At 38.9% G+C, this 17,971-nt stretch overlaps 1 protein-coding gene across 1 annotated transcript in view; it reads left to right on the forward strand.

Moving 5' to 3' along the window:
* The window catches only part of CDH20 (cadherin 20), a 545,380-nt gene that overhangs the window by 131,513 nt on the left and 395,896 nt on the right, over positions 1 to 17,971 (forward strand). The window contains exon 2 of the mRNA XM_077492049.1: positions 3,103 to 3,158. The gene's annotated coding sequence lies outside the window, so the exon portion shown is untranslated. The remainder of the gene's footprint in view (positions 1 to 3,102; positions 3,159 to 17,971) is intronic.

Consider the following 17,971-nt stretch of genomic DNA (forward strand, 5'->3'; position numbering starts at 1 on the left):
GCTTTTTGTTTGACTTAAAACTTTAATGCATGTATTTTTAAACATAATATTTGTGTTGTGTTTGGAAAAACATGTGGAGTTCATTGACAGCGCAATTGAATAATAATAAGTACATAAAAGCAAAAAAAAGAAAAGAAAATTAAATTACATGTCAAATGCCCCTCTAACATGATGTGGCCATCCTGCGTCAACTGATGTAACATTAACAGGTCAAATGTAAAGAAAGGATAAATTGCTTCTCTTGCTATGGATTATCTCTACAGAAAAGCTGTATCTATCTATCTATCTATCTATCTATCTATCTATCTATCTATCTATCTATCTATCTATCTATCTATCTGTCTATCTATCTATTTAAATAATGAGGTTTGCTCAAATTCATTCTAGTACAGTAAAAGGAATTTGACTTGGCTCAAAGCATTTCACAACTATTTCACCATCTTGACAAGCAAGTTTTTTCATCTAACAAATTACTGTCTGTAGCTGCTACTCCTTAATGTGGGCCTGCACTTTGTGACACACCACTGCTTAGTCTCTAAGTGACTTAGATGATATAAAATTGGCCAGCAAAGCAAATATATTAAGCAATTTGGCCTCCTAGCTGGTGCTCTATTGCTTTCAAATGTTAGTAATGGAGAGGAATGTACTCTTTTCCGAATCACCAGTTAAGCTGACAGACCTTAACTAGTTCAGTCATAGCACACACAAAGCAGGCTAATGACTTGAAAATTGGGTTATCAATCAATCAATAATTGTGTTTGAAGACTATCAAAACCTATGTTGGCTGAAGTATGACTGATGGGCCTATTAAAAAAAGACATTGCAAAGAAATTATAATGTCCAGAGTGCAGTAACCCAGAGGATCCAGCCAGTATCGACTTTCCTGAAGCCATTTTAGGGGCAGTTGACATCTGATCGATTGATCTGATCTTGGGTTTCTATGCATCATTATCATTTCTCTTGAAGCAAAGATCTGTTAGAATTCTAAAAAAAATCCTCGAAACAGAAGCAGTAGACATAAAGCCATTTTCAGCCTAGTATTTGTGGCTGGCTAATTACTGCTATCATATTGGTGATGTATCTGGTGCAGCAGTACAGAAGTTTAGGGCCACTGCTTCACTTGCAAGTGTTAGAAAGCCATGCTTACTATATGGAGATGTTGAGACTCCATTTTGCATGACAGGCTGTGAGCTAATCTGAATTTGTTGGTATTTGAATTCTGGTTTCCCTGAAGCCACTTTACTGACATACAGGTACATTTAGGTATTAAATCCCTGGCGTCTAAAAGGACTGGCTGAAACAATCCCTGTATGTTGTGGTTGTTCAGGTGCTTATCTAATCATTTCAAGAAACTATTGATGCTCCCCCCTGAGACCACCCCCTGTGGAAGGGAATTCCACATCCTTGCCACTCTTACAGTAAAGAACCCTCTACGTAGTTTAAGGTTAAATCTCTTTTCTTCTAATTTTAATGAGTGGCCCTGAGTCTTGTTAAACTCCCTTCCGCAAAAAAGTTGTATCCCTATTGTGTGGTTACCAGTACGGTATTTGTAAATTGAAATCATATCCCCTCTCAAGCTTCTCTACTCTAGAGAGAATAAGTTCAGTGCTTGCAACCTTTCCTCATAACTAATATCCTCCAGACCCCTTATTAGCTTTGTTGCCCTTCTTTGTACTTGCTCCATTTCCAGTACATCCTTCCTGAGGACTGGTGCCCAGCACTGGACAGCATACTCTAGGTGTGGCCGGACCAGAGTCTTGTAGAGCGGGAGAATTGTCGTTTTATCTCTGGAATGAATCCCCTTTTTAATGCATGCCAATATTCTGTTTGCTTTGTTAGCAGCAGCTTGCCATTGCCGAGCCTATCACCTACTAGGACCTCCAGGTCCTTTCCCATCCTAGATTTCTCCCACCAATGTATAGATTGCATTCCTATTTTTGCCACCCAAATGCATTATTTTAAATTTTTCTACATTGAACCTCATTCGCCTCGTAGTTGCCCACCCCATTAATTTATTCAGATCTTTTTGCAAGGTTTCCACATCCTGCAGAGAAGTTATTGCCCTGCTTAGCTTAGCATCGTCTGCAAATACTGAGATTGAACTGTTTACCCCATCCTCCAGGTCATTTAGGAACAAATTAAACAGGATTGGTCCCAGCACTTTCATGCCAGGTTTCTTTTAATCATAAAGTAGGAGATTTTATGCTGATTGTCAACATGGGAGGTAAATGTTCTTCACTCCTCGGTAAATAAATTATAACTATAACTACCCTTTTTTAAAGATATTAGTGGAATGTATTTGGTCATCTATCAGTTGGCTGTATTACAGTTGTTTGGGCAAGCAAAAGGTGGTTTTAGGCCTAAAAACCCCTTTAGTCATGGTCATTTGTGATTACCAAATATTCCTTTAGTTCTCTTCACTGTGAGTGTTGTGCTTTTTTTTTTCAGTAAGACCATTTCAGTAAATAGAAACCAAACACGTGACACTTTAAAATTGCACACGCATGTGCAATGGCAACAAACTACAGTGGATTAAATTATCCATTTGCATTTGAAAAACCACTGCGTAAATACCACATGACATAAATAATTGCAACACCCACTCCAATTTTTTAGGTTCTAAGTAATAAAAAAAATATTTTACATGTATGAGAGAAATGTCAGAATTGACCTGGGTGGCATGGGAGTTTGATGGCCAAAGAGCTATGAGTGAATGGATAAGAGCGACTGGTCAGGAACAGCTAACCAATTATGAATAGGCAAAGATGATGATAGACATACTGTATATACCCTACACACCTCCCACAATTACCTTCAAAGATTCCTTTGTAGACTGTTCCCTTATATACTGTATACTGAGCATTTGTTAAGCACATTTTATGACCTGAAAATAGATGGTAAAAGCAAATATTTTTGAACAGTGGTGAATTATGAAGTCATTTATTTGCCATGTAGACCTTTTGTCCAGAGTTAATTCATGACTTTTCCCATATACCACCCAAACAAATATGCTAACATTTTGGAGGTGCTTAGATATCTTAACAGTTTGTCACAAAAGTAACAGTTACTTTTATTTACAATGTTCTCCCTATTTACACGCAGGTCAAGCCATCAAGCAAAAGTGGGAAACACAAAGGTTGGGACCTCTTCAGATACAGGTACTGTGCAAGAATTAACACTTAAAATTCCCAACAAATACTTATTGTTAAACATGTTCATTTCAAGGACTCTCTGCAGCTGTTGTATTTGTTATCATACCAGTTGACACCAACAAAAATTTATGAACAAACAATGCTGAAATCAAAATAACCATAGTATTTACGTACATTATAAACATACAGTACCTAAAAAAATATTCATACCCCTTGATGTTTTCCTCGTTTTTTGGTCTATTAGACTGACAATAACTTCTGAGTGACTTTATACTGATTGTTCTCCATTTAATGTAAAAACTTATAGTCCTTATATGGCACCTGTGCCACGTATTAACCAAATCCAAATGAAGGCAGCCATGGTTTTAACAGTTCAATAACCAATTAGGGTGGTCAAATCTTTCATTTGCTCTCAATCTCAGTTGTGCATTTGTCCAGTCTAAATGAAAAACACTTGTTACAATCTGGTTACACGTTGCTTTATATTTACCAAAAAATAGTGTATGTTGCGCAAGGGCATGTGTAATTGGATATGAATTGAATGACTCTCACCCCCCCCCCTTCTCCTACGCCCCTTCCCTGGGAAGTACAGCGAATAGTTCCATATTTCTCCAGATTGTGGGAATTTGCACACAGACTATATAAAAACTAGGGATGAGCCCGTGGTTTGAGTCAAATGTAAGTTTGACCCGAACATGTGGTGTTCGTTTGTTCTAAAATGAACCAAACATATGGGGCATTCGCGGGAAATTCGAGTGCTGCGGAACTCCCCATAATTCATTGCAAGATCGCAGTGCATTGCTGTATGATGACTGGCCAAAGCATGTACCTGACCTGCATGCTATACTCTGCATTTAGCATAGACTTTATATTCAGTGTTTACTCTATATTCAGTTAGTGCAGGCAGTGTATTAATATATATATATATATATATATATATATATATATATATATATATATATATATATATATATATATATACTCTGCATTCAGTGTAGCCTATATATACAGTGCATTCGGTGGTGTATAGTTTCTAATACACTTCGGGCGATGTACACAGTATATAATACAGTGTTTAACAGGGGCATGTAATTAACATTTTTAATACTAACATTTGTAATTTTTGGATTTAATAGTTAAGCAGGGCCCGTTCCTGCGCCTAACAAGAGTAACTGTGAGGGGTTACAGGCTTCTGGCGCCACCACAACCAAAGGCCCAATTTTTCTGCCCTTGTTTAACAGGGTCATGTAATTACAATTTGTTTATATAATATTTCACAGCAGGGACCGTTCCTGCGCCCAGTGTTCTGGCACCACCAAAACCTAAGACCCAATTTTTCTGAGTATATAGGGCAGGCCGTATAGTATATATACTGTTGTTCAGATTATATAATGCTTGGGGTACTTGGCGTGGGGTTTCCCTTAATATTCATACCAGACCCAAAGGGCCTAGTATTGGACTGGAGAGGGGGGGACTCACGCCATTTTTTTCCATGATTTTTATCTACAGCTGCGGGCAGTTTTAAATGAAATGTTCCTTTACAAATGTAATTTTGCTGTGGTACTGTTACAAACATGGGAAAGATGTGCTGCTTTACAGGCAGATTAAGGAGATTCCCCAGGCATGATATTTAAATAAATATTTATTTTTTATTTCACTTTAAGCATTATTAGATCATGGCTCCTGAAAATACTTTTTTTTTTGCAATGATACATGTTCCCTGGGGCAGAACCCGAGTCCCCAAACACTTTTTATGGCAATAACATGCATATAAGTATTTAATATGAGCACTTTTGATTTTTCAAGTTCACATCCCATAGACTGTGTTCTCACACATTTTTCGCCTGTTCGCATGTTCAGCTGCGAACCAAACTGGGGGGTGTTCAGCTTATCCCTAATAATAACATCTAATTCATCTTCCCTTTAGAGAGATCAAAGACATGACCTCCCACCCTCCAGGACTCCTCTTTATTGCACCACAGCACTCCATGCACACTAAATCATAATATAGTCCACAGTGACACGCAGTATAATTTATACTAAGTACAAAAATAAAAATTAGCTTAAACCATAGTTTTCAATTTACAGTACCACGAGTATATGTTTCCAGCACGTTCCCATTGCGCTGGTTCTCAGCGACAGGATACTGTACATGTCGCACTGGCTGCAATAGGAAAATGTCACATATTCCTATTGCAGCGAGCGCGAGAAATAAGCGACAATGTCACCTCTCTAATAATAAAACAGGCATGAGTTCCCCTGCAGGGGCATACCAGGCCCTTATGACTGGTATGGATTTTAAGGGGAATCCCCTAGCCGCAGTATTTTAGTATTTAATTTTAATTTATTTTGTTCAGCGCTGTTGTCAGAATTTGTGGGGGGTTTTTTCACCGCCTCTTGAGGATTGACCACAAGTTCTCAATGGGATTAGGGTCTGGGGAGTTTCCTGGCCATGGACCCAAAATGTTGATGTCTTGTTCCCCAAGCCACTTAGTTATCACTTTTGCCTTATGGCAAGGTGCTCCATCTTGCTGGAAAAGGCATTGTTTGTCACCAAACTGTTCTTGGATGGTTGGGAGAAGTTGCTCCTGGAGGTGGTTTTTGTACAGTTCTTTATTCATGACTGTGTTTGACTTTACTCCAGTCCTCATCAATCCAATCCCTGTACCTTTGGCAGATTATCAGTGGCTTCTTAGCTGCCCTTCTTGACACCAGGCCATCCTCCAAAAGTCTTTGCTTCACTGTGTGTGCAGATGCACTCACACCTGCCTGCTACCATTCCTGAGCAACTCTGCACTGGTAGTGCCCTGATCCTGCAGCTGATTCAACTGTAGGAGACAGTCCTGGCACTTGCTGGACTTTCCCTGAAGCCTTCTTCACAACAATTGAACCTCTCTCCTTGAAGTTATTGATGATCCAATAAATGGTTGATTTAGATATAATCTTAGAAGCAGCAATATCCTTGCCTGTGAATCCCTTTTTGTGCAAAGCAATGATGACTGCACGTGATTCCTTGCAATAATGTGTTGGACAGAACTAATATTCACTACAGATAAAAGTTCAAACAACCCTTTAAATATGGATTATATCCAAGTCATAATGAAACTAGAATGTTCATTTTTTCTTATTAATTATACGACTGTATCAGTGTATCTCATTGCTTCCGAGGAGAAGACATATTAATTTTCAATGACAACTAATAAATCCTTGCTTATTGATTATCCATGATTTACACACATTGGTAGTTAAAGAATGAATCCAACTGATCTATTATGTCCATTAGATAATAAAGCAAGACATCAGCAGTTAAAGACATTATCAGGGGTGTTAGATCTTGTGGCTTGTTAATGTATGCAATCTGCAGTCTCATTTTACAGTTAGGGTAAACGATGGGTTCATAAGGTAAAAGGATAATTTCTTCCAAGAATGTCCTGCTGCCCACATATCTAATGTCTGAACATTGGTGAATGCATCATTTCTGACCTCACTTAAGCACAAACAGCTAGTGTTCACTGCTTTATTGATCTATAACCTGCATTGACTTTTTAAATGTACTGCAAATTAAAAAGTACTTTAACTGCACAGTTTGTTCCAAGTTTGTCCAAGTTAAAGCACATGTTGCAACCTAGCAATAGGTGGCTTCGTAAAAAGCTGGCCCAAAGAAAACTGTCTCAATGCATATCCATAAAATAATATAATGTAGTCTGCAAGTGCTAACATTAGTAATACAGTCCAATTTTAATTATTGTTTTTTTTTTTTTATGACAGTCACCCTGAACATTCTTTAACCGCTTACTAACCGGAACATTTGGCTGCTTAATTACCAGGCCATCTTTTGCAATATAGCACTGCATCAATTTAACTGACAATTGCGCGGTCATGCAATGTTGTACCCAAGCAAAACTGACATACTTTTTTTCCCCACAAATAGAGCTTTCTTTTGGTGGTATTTGATCACCTCACGAGCAAAACATGAGTGACAATTTTGAAAACAATTTTGTAAAATATTTTTTACTTTTTGCTATAATAAATATCCCCAAAATGTTTTTAAAAAACAATTTTTTCATCACTTTAGGCTGATATATTTTTCTAAATATTTTTGGTAGAATAAATCGCAATAAGCGTATTGGTTTGCGCAAAAGTTATAGAGTCTACAAATTATAGGAAAGATTTATGGCATTTTTTATTATTATTTTAATTTTTTACTAGTAATGGCGGTGATCTGCAATTTGTAGCGGTGGACAGATCAGACACTTTTGACTAGGGATGGGCAAACGGTTCAGCTCGAGCATAAGTTCGGGCCGAACTTTCGTTGTTTGGTCGTTTGCCAAACAGCTGAACAAATGGATCATTCGACCATTTGTTCAGACCCCCGAAGCATCCCCGAACCAACCTCAATGCATTGCGGCACTGAACAATGCATTGCAAGCCCTGATTGGCTGAAGCAGTGAAAGATTCGGCCAATCAGGACACAGACCTAGGGAACACGGTAAACCCCTTGATCGCCCCCTAGTGTTAACCCCTTCCCTGCCTGTGACATTTTTACAGTGATTAGTGCATTTTTATAGCACTGATCTCTGTATAAATGCCAATGGTCCCAAAAATGTGTCAAAAGTGTCCGATTTTTCCATCATAATGTCACAGTCCCGCTAAAAATTGCAGATCGCTGCAATTACTAGTAAAAAAAAAAAAAAAAATGCTATAAATCTATCCCCTATTTTGTAGATGCTATAACTTTTGCGCAAACCAATCAATATAACTTATTGTGATTTTTTTTTCCAAAAACATGTAGAAGAATGCATAGCGGCCTAAACTGATGAAGAAATTAGCTTTTTCTTTTAAAAAAATGGGGATATTTATTATAGCAAAAAGCAAACAATAATGCGTTTTTTTTTTCTAAATTGTCACTCTTATTTTGTTTATAGTGCAAAAAATAAATACCGCAATCAGATACCACCAAAAGAAAACTATTTGTGGGGAAAAAAAGGGCGTTAATTTTGTTTGGGTGCAACGTCACACAACAGCACAATTGTCAGTTAAAGTGACGCAGTGGAGAATCGCAACAAAAGGCCAGGTCATTCAGCAGCCAAATCTTCCGGGGCTGAAGTGGTTAAGATGCACATGCATGAAAATTAAGTTGAGTATAGTTATTACAAGCATGTTATCCCTTCACTTGTGCACACCATCCACTGCTGTTAGAACAGGTTTGGGGGGAGGGGGGGTGGGACAAAGAAAATATCATAGTTGGTTCTTGCCATATGCAGATATGTTCCCAGAAAAAGAATAATTTTTGGTGATCGTACAAAAGCTGAGAAAACCCTGTCAGTTAACATTGTCCCCTCCCCTGTGGCTGAAAAACAAATTTTTGTTTGATGGAGTGGGAAATGTCACATTTTGCCCAAATTTGAAAAATATAGTCCATAACTTTGTATGACCCTATCTATGGAATGGTAAATCTACCCTGTAACCGATTTGGCAATCACTAATGAGGCCTACAAATTATATGATAATCAGAGGGAAAATTCACTTTTTGAAACAATCATAAGATTTTCATATAGTGTGTACACAAATTTCAACAGCCAATTCAGACCTTACAAAAGAAAATTACTGAAGGAGAAAACCGCATAATTTTTCTCGTTACTGAACAGAACTTACGATGTTTGTGTAATGTGTACTGGTTTCATACAATAAAACATCACATGAGAAATATTGCACATTATCGCAAAAACAATTACAACCCAGAAGAACATTTGGCTCCCCGTCTCCCTCATCTTCTTTTGTGATTTGGAAATTCATGAATATCGAAAAATTCTTCCTGAATTTCTGTCACGATCTAGGATGAGGCCGAAATGCTGAGAGGGCTCCCCTTGCGGCCGAGCGCAGTACAACCCTGAAGTTGACACAAGGATGTAGTGCCCACAGTAGCACAGGTTGCCAGGTAGCAATAGTAGAGACCAGGTAACAGATGGACAAGCCTGGATGGACAACTGTGCTTAGGAGATCCGAGAGTAGGCAGCGGAAATCCAGAGAATGGTCAAACAAGCCGAGGTCGGGTGCAGGAAGCAGATCTGGAGCGTCAGGTACAAGCCAGGAGTCGGAGCCAGGAGAACAACAGGAACGGGTCAAACAGGCCGGGTCGGTACACAGAAGATCGGATAACAGGAAGCACAGGTACAGGTTCACAGGAGAGCTGACGATAATCCAGCAATGCAGGAGTGTCAGGCGAACGTTTAAATAGGCAGCCTGACCGGGTCACGTCGCGGGCGCGTCGGAGCGATCGTACGTCTACGCCTAGTACGTTGCGTATTCGTGGCATCGCCGCGTAAGCCCGCCCGGTTAGGCGTCGCGTCGGTCGTACGTCTAGCAACTACTTTGCGCTTGCGTAGGCGCCGACGCGCGTTAACACGGACGTATCTTATGAGACTGCGGCTATTTCCCTGACAATTTCGATTCCGAACTAAATGCACATGTCTGCTGATAAGTGTATTCTGATGGCAGGAAAGCCTCCCCGTTGTCATAATACAATAGCAGGGACCATTTCCTTATCCATGTCAAATGTGTGGATAGGGGAATCTGTCCAGTTTTTTTCCTTCAACCTGCTGGTTGAAGAAAAACAAATGATCCATCTACAGGCTGCCTAAGAACCTCAGTTTACTCACAAATTCCTATATAAAAAGTGGACTGCGACAATGGCAGTCTCTTCCTCTCCCTACACGGATAATTTCCAGCTTATGAAACAACAATATAAGTGCCAGCAGCCTGGGAATGATCATTACTGTGGGAGGTTGTCCTCACACTTAATTCTTTAACCATACAAGCTATAGCTGCCACCATGTGTTTTATTGAAAACATGCATTGTTCACAGTATCTGATATAGCTATTTTGACCTTTACAAAATGGCTACAATACCCAGTGCTACACCAGACAGAAATAGAGTTTTAAAATCCTGTAGCTTTCTTCAAAGAGGCCATAGACTATTTAAATTTTGTTTTAAAACATTTACAATTTTTAAATATCTTTTAATGAAAAGAAAAAAATATCGCAAGAAAATATATACAGAAAAGATACAATAAAATAGACAGCAGCAGCAAAATTACTTATTTTACATGTGCAAAAGTTTTTTATTTTTTTAATATATAACATTTAATGTGTGAGAAAGTAACAAAGTTCAAATGGTCACTTATTCTAACAGAGTAACATCCACTGTCCAATCTGATGTATTGAGGTCATAATAAATCTTAGCAATCTGGCATAGATTAAATAAAAAGTTGAGATCTGTCAGTTGTTAATTGCAACATCTTTTCTTGGACCACCCGGAGAGTATCAATGAGCCAGACCCAATCAAGAGAGATGAGGGGTATGTGGCCGGAGTTATGAAGGATTTAGGATAAAACAGTGTATTCCTCCCCCCTCCACCACCCTCTCTGTGATGCAAATACTTCAAATTATACAATATTAGACCATACAATTGTGCTGCACCAAATACAAATTCTTCAAATTAACTCCCCAAACTTTAGGACACAGCAAGAGGCTTACTGGAGAAATATGACTCCCAAATTATAGAAAAGTCATTTATAGCCTGATGTAAAAACAACTGCTAATGCCGCGTACACACGATTGGAATTCTGGCCAATATTTAAATTTTGGTCTCATCTGACCAGTGCATCTATTTCCTCAGGTTTGCTGTGTTCCCCACATGGCTTCTCGCAAACTGCAAATGGGACTTCTTATGGCTTTGTTTCAACAATTACTTTTTTCTTGACACTTTTCCATAAAGGCTAGATTTGTGGAGGGCACAACTAATAATTGTCCTGACGACAAATTCTCCCATCTGAGCTGTGGATCTCTGCAGCTCCTCCAGTGTTACCATGGGCCTCATGGCTTCTTCTCTAAATAATTCTCTCCTTGCCCGGCCTGTCAGTTTAGGTGGATGGCCATGTCTTGGTAAATTTGCAGTTGTGCCATCCCTCTTCCATTTTCGTATGATGGATTGAACAGTGCTCCGTGAAATGTTCAAAGCTTGCGATATTTTTTTATAACCTAACCCTGCTTTAAACTTCTCAATAACCTTATCCCTGACCTGTCGGGTGTGTTCATTGGCCTCCATGATGCTGTTTGTTCACTAAGGTTCTCTAACAAACCTCTGAAGCAGCTCTGGTTTCTTCTAACAAAGCACTGACTAATTTAATTTAAAGGAGATCTTTTCAATCAACTGATGGTACAGACATGTTAAGAGTATCATTAAAAAAATATGGATATTGTTTATCCTTTCAGAGTCTCTCAATCCATCTCTCCTAATGAACCACTATGGTTTAACCCTACTTCTTCTCATTTTTTCAATTTGCCTGATGCATATCTCCAGGCCTTAAGAAGTCTGAAATATGTGCATCAGCTATATGATGGTGGATATTTTAAATCCTTCTCTCAGTTGCAATAACTGAATATCCCGAATTTATGGCATTTCAGGTACCTCCAATTAAAACATACTACCAGAGCTCAACTAGGGCTCAGGAAGATATTGTAACTCTGTAGTGGAAAATATCTTGTTACACCCTGAACATTATAGGCTAATTTCCTCCTTCTATATGATCTTAATACAGGGCAAATCTACGATCTTGCAAACTTTAAAGGCCTGCTGGTTGACCAATATCCCAGACCTTTCAGATTAAACTAGGAAGAGATTCTTCACACTTACACTTACTACTTTTTCTGCCAGAGATAGACTAATCCAAATATGTATTGCATAGGATTTACTATATGCCACTTCAACTTTATCAGATGCGTAAGAGAGAGAAGCCAGAGTGTCACAAATGGCATAAGCATTCCGGAGATCTACTTCATATGCTTTGGAACTGTGACAAAATTAGCCCATTACCAGTAACCATTACTGATTTGTCCTCCAGGCTGGAGGAAAACCAACAGAAAAAGGCAGCAACAGATAGACAGTAAGTGGGAGCACAATCTTGCATTGCTGGAGAAAGGCACACAGGGATAAAGTCTGCCATGATGTGCAAAAATGTTGAGAAGATGCGTACACTGCCACCTTTAGGCTGCAGTGCCATCTGTATGCTGAAGGCTTATTTTGTGAATGAAGCCTTCAGCCTGCATGTAAATATAGCTAACATAGTATTCACATTATTGGTAACCACTAAATATCAGTGCGGTACTGAGGCATATGTTCACCAGTATATTGTATGTTTTATTCTGTGGTCCTTTAAACAGTTATACCTATTTAAGCAACTTTCACAGAAACAGGTACAACATATTATATCACAATATGTGTCATGGTTATGCAGTGATCTTCCTCTGGTTGCTTACCTCCCCTCATGTGTTCTGACTAAGAGGTCAGCCACTTCCACCTGGTGGTTTTTATAACCTCTCCTCTAAGCATGGCTCCGACCCAGGCCCTATCAGGGAACCCTATATTAACCTGTGCACTGCAAGCCAACAGTGCTGATCAACCATTGTGTATTCATTGTGTGTTTGGCTTCCTGGGTTCTGCTTGCCGTGTGCTCTATGTTTGACTCTGTTACCGACCTTGGCGTGTTCTCAACGATTCCTGTCTGCTTTTGACCTTGACCTTTTGCATGTCCCTGACCATCCCTGTCTGCCTGTGATCCTGAACCTTTGGTGTGTATTCTGTTGTTCCTGTCTGCTAGTTGCCCTGACCTCTGCCTTATCCCCTTACTATCCTTGTCGTCCCAGCCTGCTACTTCCTTCTCCTGTAGTCTACTGTGAGCGTGAGCTGTGAGACCCTAGGGGCTGCGACCTGGAGCCAGACTGCAGCGAAGTTCATCCTCACCACTGGAGGCTCTGGTGAACACCCGCTGGCTCTTAGATTCCGCGACCTGGGGAATCTATGCTCCAGCTCCCATTGGGATCTGTGTTAGTGATCCTCTAGACCTGTGTCTTGAATCTCCCTGGGTATAATCCGCAGCAGTCAGTCCTAAGGTCCACTACCTAGCGGTGCACTTCCGACTCCTACGGAGTGCAGCTGTCACCTGGTCTCAGATGACCTGACAATATGTATTAAAAGCTTCCTAAAATCTAACAAAAATCAGGAAAGACTTTGAAGTTTTGTTCAGGAGCATATTGATTTAAAAAATGATTTTCTGGACAGAGAAAGTCTAGTTCTTTTTAACACATAACATTCTTAAACTTATCAGACAGATTGCTGCATTGCGATAGGCTTCTAATATATTAGAGTTTAGTATTGCCTGTAGCATCTGGAGGAAACATGACTATGATATTTCTGAAGCATTAAAATATTTTGCCCAGTTTTTTACTTTTAGATCATGTACTGTAAATGATTTACAAAGATTACATACAAATACTTAAGACAGACAGAAGGAAATTAGGCCTGGTAAGAAATAACATTTGGAGTGATATTTCATTCATTCAACCATTGTAGATGTAAAAAATCAGCACATAAGCCTAGAAAATGGAAAAACTATCCCATCATCAGTTAATTAAATTACAAAATACAACATGTTAAAGTGGTCTTAACCCTTTTATATCAATCTAAATTCAGTTTTTAAAAGCAAATGTCTAGATGTAAAACATTCAGTACCGAGATCTGAGGGGAAAATAGGTTTTCTTGCTATTTGGCCAAGCTGATTTTGTCAGTTTTTTCTTTGCAATAGCATCACATGGTGGATCTGAATGAATTATAACAATGAATTAATGTGTAGCACCCTCCTACTATAGGATGCTTGGTAAATTTAGTTTTAGCTTACTCTGTAATCAGAGGGTCAGTGATAATTTGCCTTTTCACAGTTTCCCCCTGCCTCTGGGAGAAGCATCCAAAGCTTAGGGCAGAAATTCAAATGAATGGCCTGAATATTTACCATACCCTGGCCAATCGCTAGGTAGGTGTGCCAAGAAGATGGCCTGGGAGGTGATAAATAGCCTGAAGCCCTGGGCAGACAGTCTTTTTTTCCCATAAGTATTGGATTTGTGAACTTCAGGGGGCTGCTTGTCCCTGAAGCAACTCTGGACTGACCTGGACTGGATCCCCTGCAGAGACATATGTCAAGACCTCTAGCTATAAAACTTTAACTATTATGGAGCTATCTCATGGTTCCTGGCAATGATACTTTACCTGTTCTAGAGCTATCTCATGGTCTCCAGCCATGACACTTTACAATAGAGCTACCTCATGGTCCCCAGCTTTGAGTAAATAGACTGTACTAATAGATTTTGTGAACTACTCTTTGGTTCCCAGCTGTGAGAGCTAGACTGTGCTATGTTTATCAAAAGAACAGTGTCCTCTGCTAATTGTTAAGAATTTTGGCATATCCCATATCCCCTCACCAATCTTCTGTTAAATTTCTGCAATAACACATCCAAATTCTGCAATAAGACATCCCCTAGACTGTTTAATGGAGCGAGTGAATGGACTGTTGCATGTGTGACTGGTAGCTACTATACTACATAGGGTGAATGCAAGAAATTCTCAGCAGCTTCTTCAGGGGTAGAGCTACAAATGTATTTATAGACACACACTATGAAGGACACATTTAGGTTCGCTGCAGCCTGACTACGTCCTGCATATTTCACAAATGTGGGAAAGTAATTTAGAGTAAAAATATCATATCTTTATAAAGGCAATCATTTTCCGATGTATATGCAGTCTATAAACTGCAAATATAATTACTTACAAGTTTCCTTGTTTTCAAGTGAGTCAACCATGCAATAACAAAAAGTTAAGGATCAATATATTTGACTACAGAAGACGCAAATTGTTATGTAATTAGAAAAAAAAATTCAACTGTTTATTTTATATTTCTTGTTATTAATCTCAGTAGCCCATTTTCTGTTTTAGCTAAGCAAGATTTTATTTAATTTGAGACACACTCACTGGAAAAGAGATCTGAAATTGAATTAAAAAAAATTATATCAGTGCTACGTTACAGCGTTAGGCTCTTTTACTAGTGTCAAATTCATTAAGTGTACACCTACTTTGCCATACCAAGCATTTTTCATTATTCTTTAAATCTCCATGAAGATAATCACTGTACACCTCACTTTCTATCTGGATATATAGAGATGGATTTATGCTGGACAAATCTTGTTTGTGTTTTTTCCATGCACAGTAAAGCAGCTGGTTCACTTAAAGGATAACTCCAATTTTATGGGAAAAAAATAACAAATAAAAAAAATAATAATACAGCGTATAGAATTGCGACACAAGTCATATTGTTAATGAATGTTAATAAAGATGATCTGTCTTTTTCAATCTGCAGCTTTGTAAAAGTTTTCTATAAGATGCAATGCAATATGGCTACCTGGAGGTGTTCTGTACACAGAATGTGTACAGAGCTCCTCTCAGAAACATAATTTCTTGCTGGTGTGATTGGCTCACTGATTTTCCCAGAAGTCTGCACTAAAATATAAGTCAGATTTTGAGCATCCCTTGCAACACAACTGTCATTTTTGGTGCAATACACTCCATATGAAATCATGTCTAAAGGAATGTAGACCCTGCAACTTTCCCAATTAGAGCCCTGCAGGTGCAGCAGCTCATTGATAATTATAAAACCACTCCCATTAGATTAACTTTCTACATGGACACAGACAAACACACAGGCATTTCTTCAGAATAACAAACGGTAGGAATCTGCAACAAAGTTAGTTAAAATCACCCTGGGGGAATGAGTGACCCTTTAAATGCCCCCAACTCCAATTCCTACTGCCAGGAGCAAAGATTAATACCCAGAATTTCTAGGCTTGGAGAAAGAATAGGATTTTACCCTTCCACACAGGATTTAGAATTGGGTCCCTGAGCTGCCTTTTATCAATCCCTGTGTAAGATTTAACAAGAGCTAACTGGATCTTGCATAGGGCTTTTACTGAAATGAGTGGAGTAATTGAGGAGCAACTTGAAGGTGAGTATTACCAGCTGGAGAGTTGGCATTTAAATTCTAAATCTGGGTTCTGCCCCCCAATCGTTCCTTCCATTTCTTCATGGAGTCCTTCTTAGCTGATTTTTTTTTTCACTTTATTTGTTTTTATCTTTACAATTTTAGGTGTCTTCCAGTTAGAAACTTGACTTAGCCATGCCAAGTCCACATAATCTTCGTACCTTCTCCTAATATAATTTGTGCTTAAACAACCCCCTGGTGTCCTTTATCAAAAAATCCTAAAGTTGGGCTTTAAAGCGGTCCTCCACCCTGAAGTGGAAGTTCCGCTCATCTGATCCCTCCCCCCCACAATCGGCACCTTTCAGGGGGGAAGGGGGTGCAGTTACCTGGATAATCCAGGTATCTGCCGCAGATGCCCCGCCCCCCCATTGTGTTCTGGGAAACACACAGTTCTCAGGACACAGAGAGGACCAGCAGAGATGTGCAGCGCAACTCGCGCATGCGCAGTAGGGAACTGGGCAGTGAAGCCGCAACGCTTCACTTCCCGATTCCCTGACAGAGGATAGCGGCGGGGGCAGCAGAGAGACGAGCAATCGCTCGTCATCTGCCGCCGACATCGCTGGACCCTGGGACAGGTAAGTGTCCATTTATTAAAAGTCAGCAGCTGCAATATTTGTAGCTGCTGGCTTTTAATATTTTTTTTTAAGGTGCAGAACCGCTTTAAATTAAACTTCATGAGAAAAGCACAGGTGCACTTTTAGGGGTCCTGCTAGCAAAGTAATGTGTTCCTTCGCCAGACAGGAATTTATTCTACCATCTTTATATACTATATATAATGACATTTGAATGCAGAAAATAGAGCGGTGCAATGATCTGTGCATTTCTTTGCATTTTATACAAATATCTCCTTATATACTTAATGAAGCATGCTTGATTTGGAACACATCTTCAACAAAACATTTTGAAGAGAGTTTTACTAAAAACCTACATTTATATTTAGACGTCTAATTCAGTTTGCAAGCTAAATGATGTTGTTTCTAAATGATAATGCATCAGGTAATATAAAACTTTAGCATCACAGTAGTTTCCTTGCATTTATATTGTTTTGTAACTTACAAATTAGGTATTTTGCATTTCATAGTAATTCTTTTAGAGTGAATGTTTATGTGTAATTGTAAATCTTTACACATTGGAAAAAATTACATTTCCTTTTGTAATTTTGGCTTTGTTTCAGATCTGCTTACAGAAATTCCCTTTAAATCCTGTTATTAAAGCACTTTGGTAAAGCTGTGTCCCAAATGGTGTGGTCTAATACTCTCCTGGCATAAACTGTAATTACGTTATTCATTAGCGATCCCTGATGAAGCTGAAACTAAATTAGAAATATACTAAAAGTCTTATACATTTTTGCTCTAAAGGATAAACTGAGGTTGATATTTATAGATACATTTCTTGTGATATATCTTAAAGCTGTATACACCTGCTGTAAACAACGCCTCTGTTTTACCTGCCAAAGCATTTGATTTTCTGTCCACCTGGTTCTGTGATTTATACAGCTCTGCCACACAGCACAACTCTGGCAGGATAGATGATCTGATATTTCTCTGTTGCCATTAAGTAACACTTACTGGTCTTGTCTCTTTCCCAGCCTGTGACATGACATAGAAAGAGAAAAAAGCAGACAAATTAGTTCATCTCTCTGTTACTCTGCTCACTTTCCCTATCAGCATATAGCTGGATACACATTATACGATTTTCTTTAGATTTGTTCCTTTAGGTTTACCAAAAGCATATGAGGTCAAATCTAAACACTTTAAATTTGATTGCAATCGGGCAGGCCCTTGCACTATATGGTTGAAGGTAAATCTGAAGGAAAACGAACAACAAAAGTTGTATATTGTGTATCCAGCTTATCCCTTGTTAGCATGTGAGCACTGAAGCACAATGCTTATCTGC

The sequence above is a fragment of the Lithobates pipiens genome, unplaced genomic scaffold (assembly GCF_037356315.1).
Source record: "Lithobates pipiens isolate NorthernLeopardFrog02 unplaced genomic scaffold, aLitPip1_a1.2 Scaffold_19, whole genome shotgun sequence".
Lineage (NCBI taxonomy): Eukaryota > Metazoa > Chordata > Amphibia > Anura > Ranidae > Lithobates > Lithobates pipiens.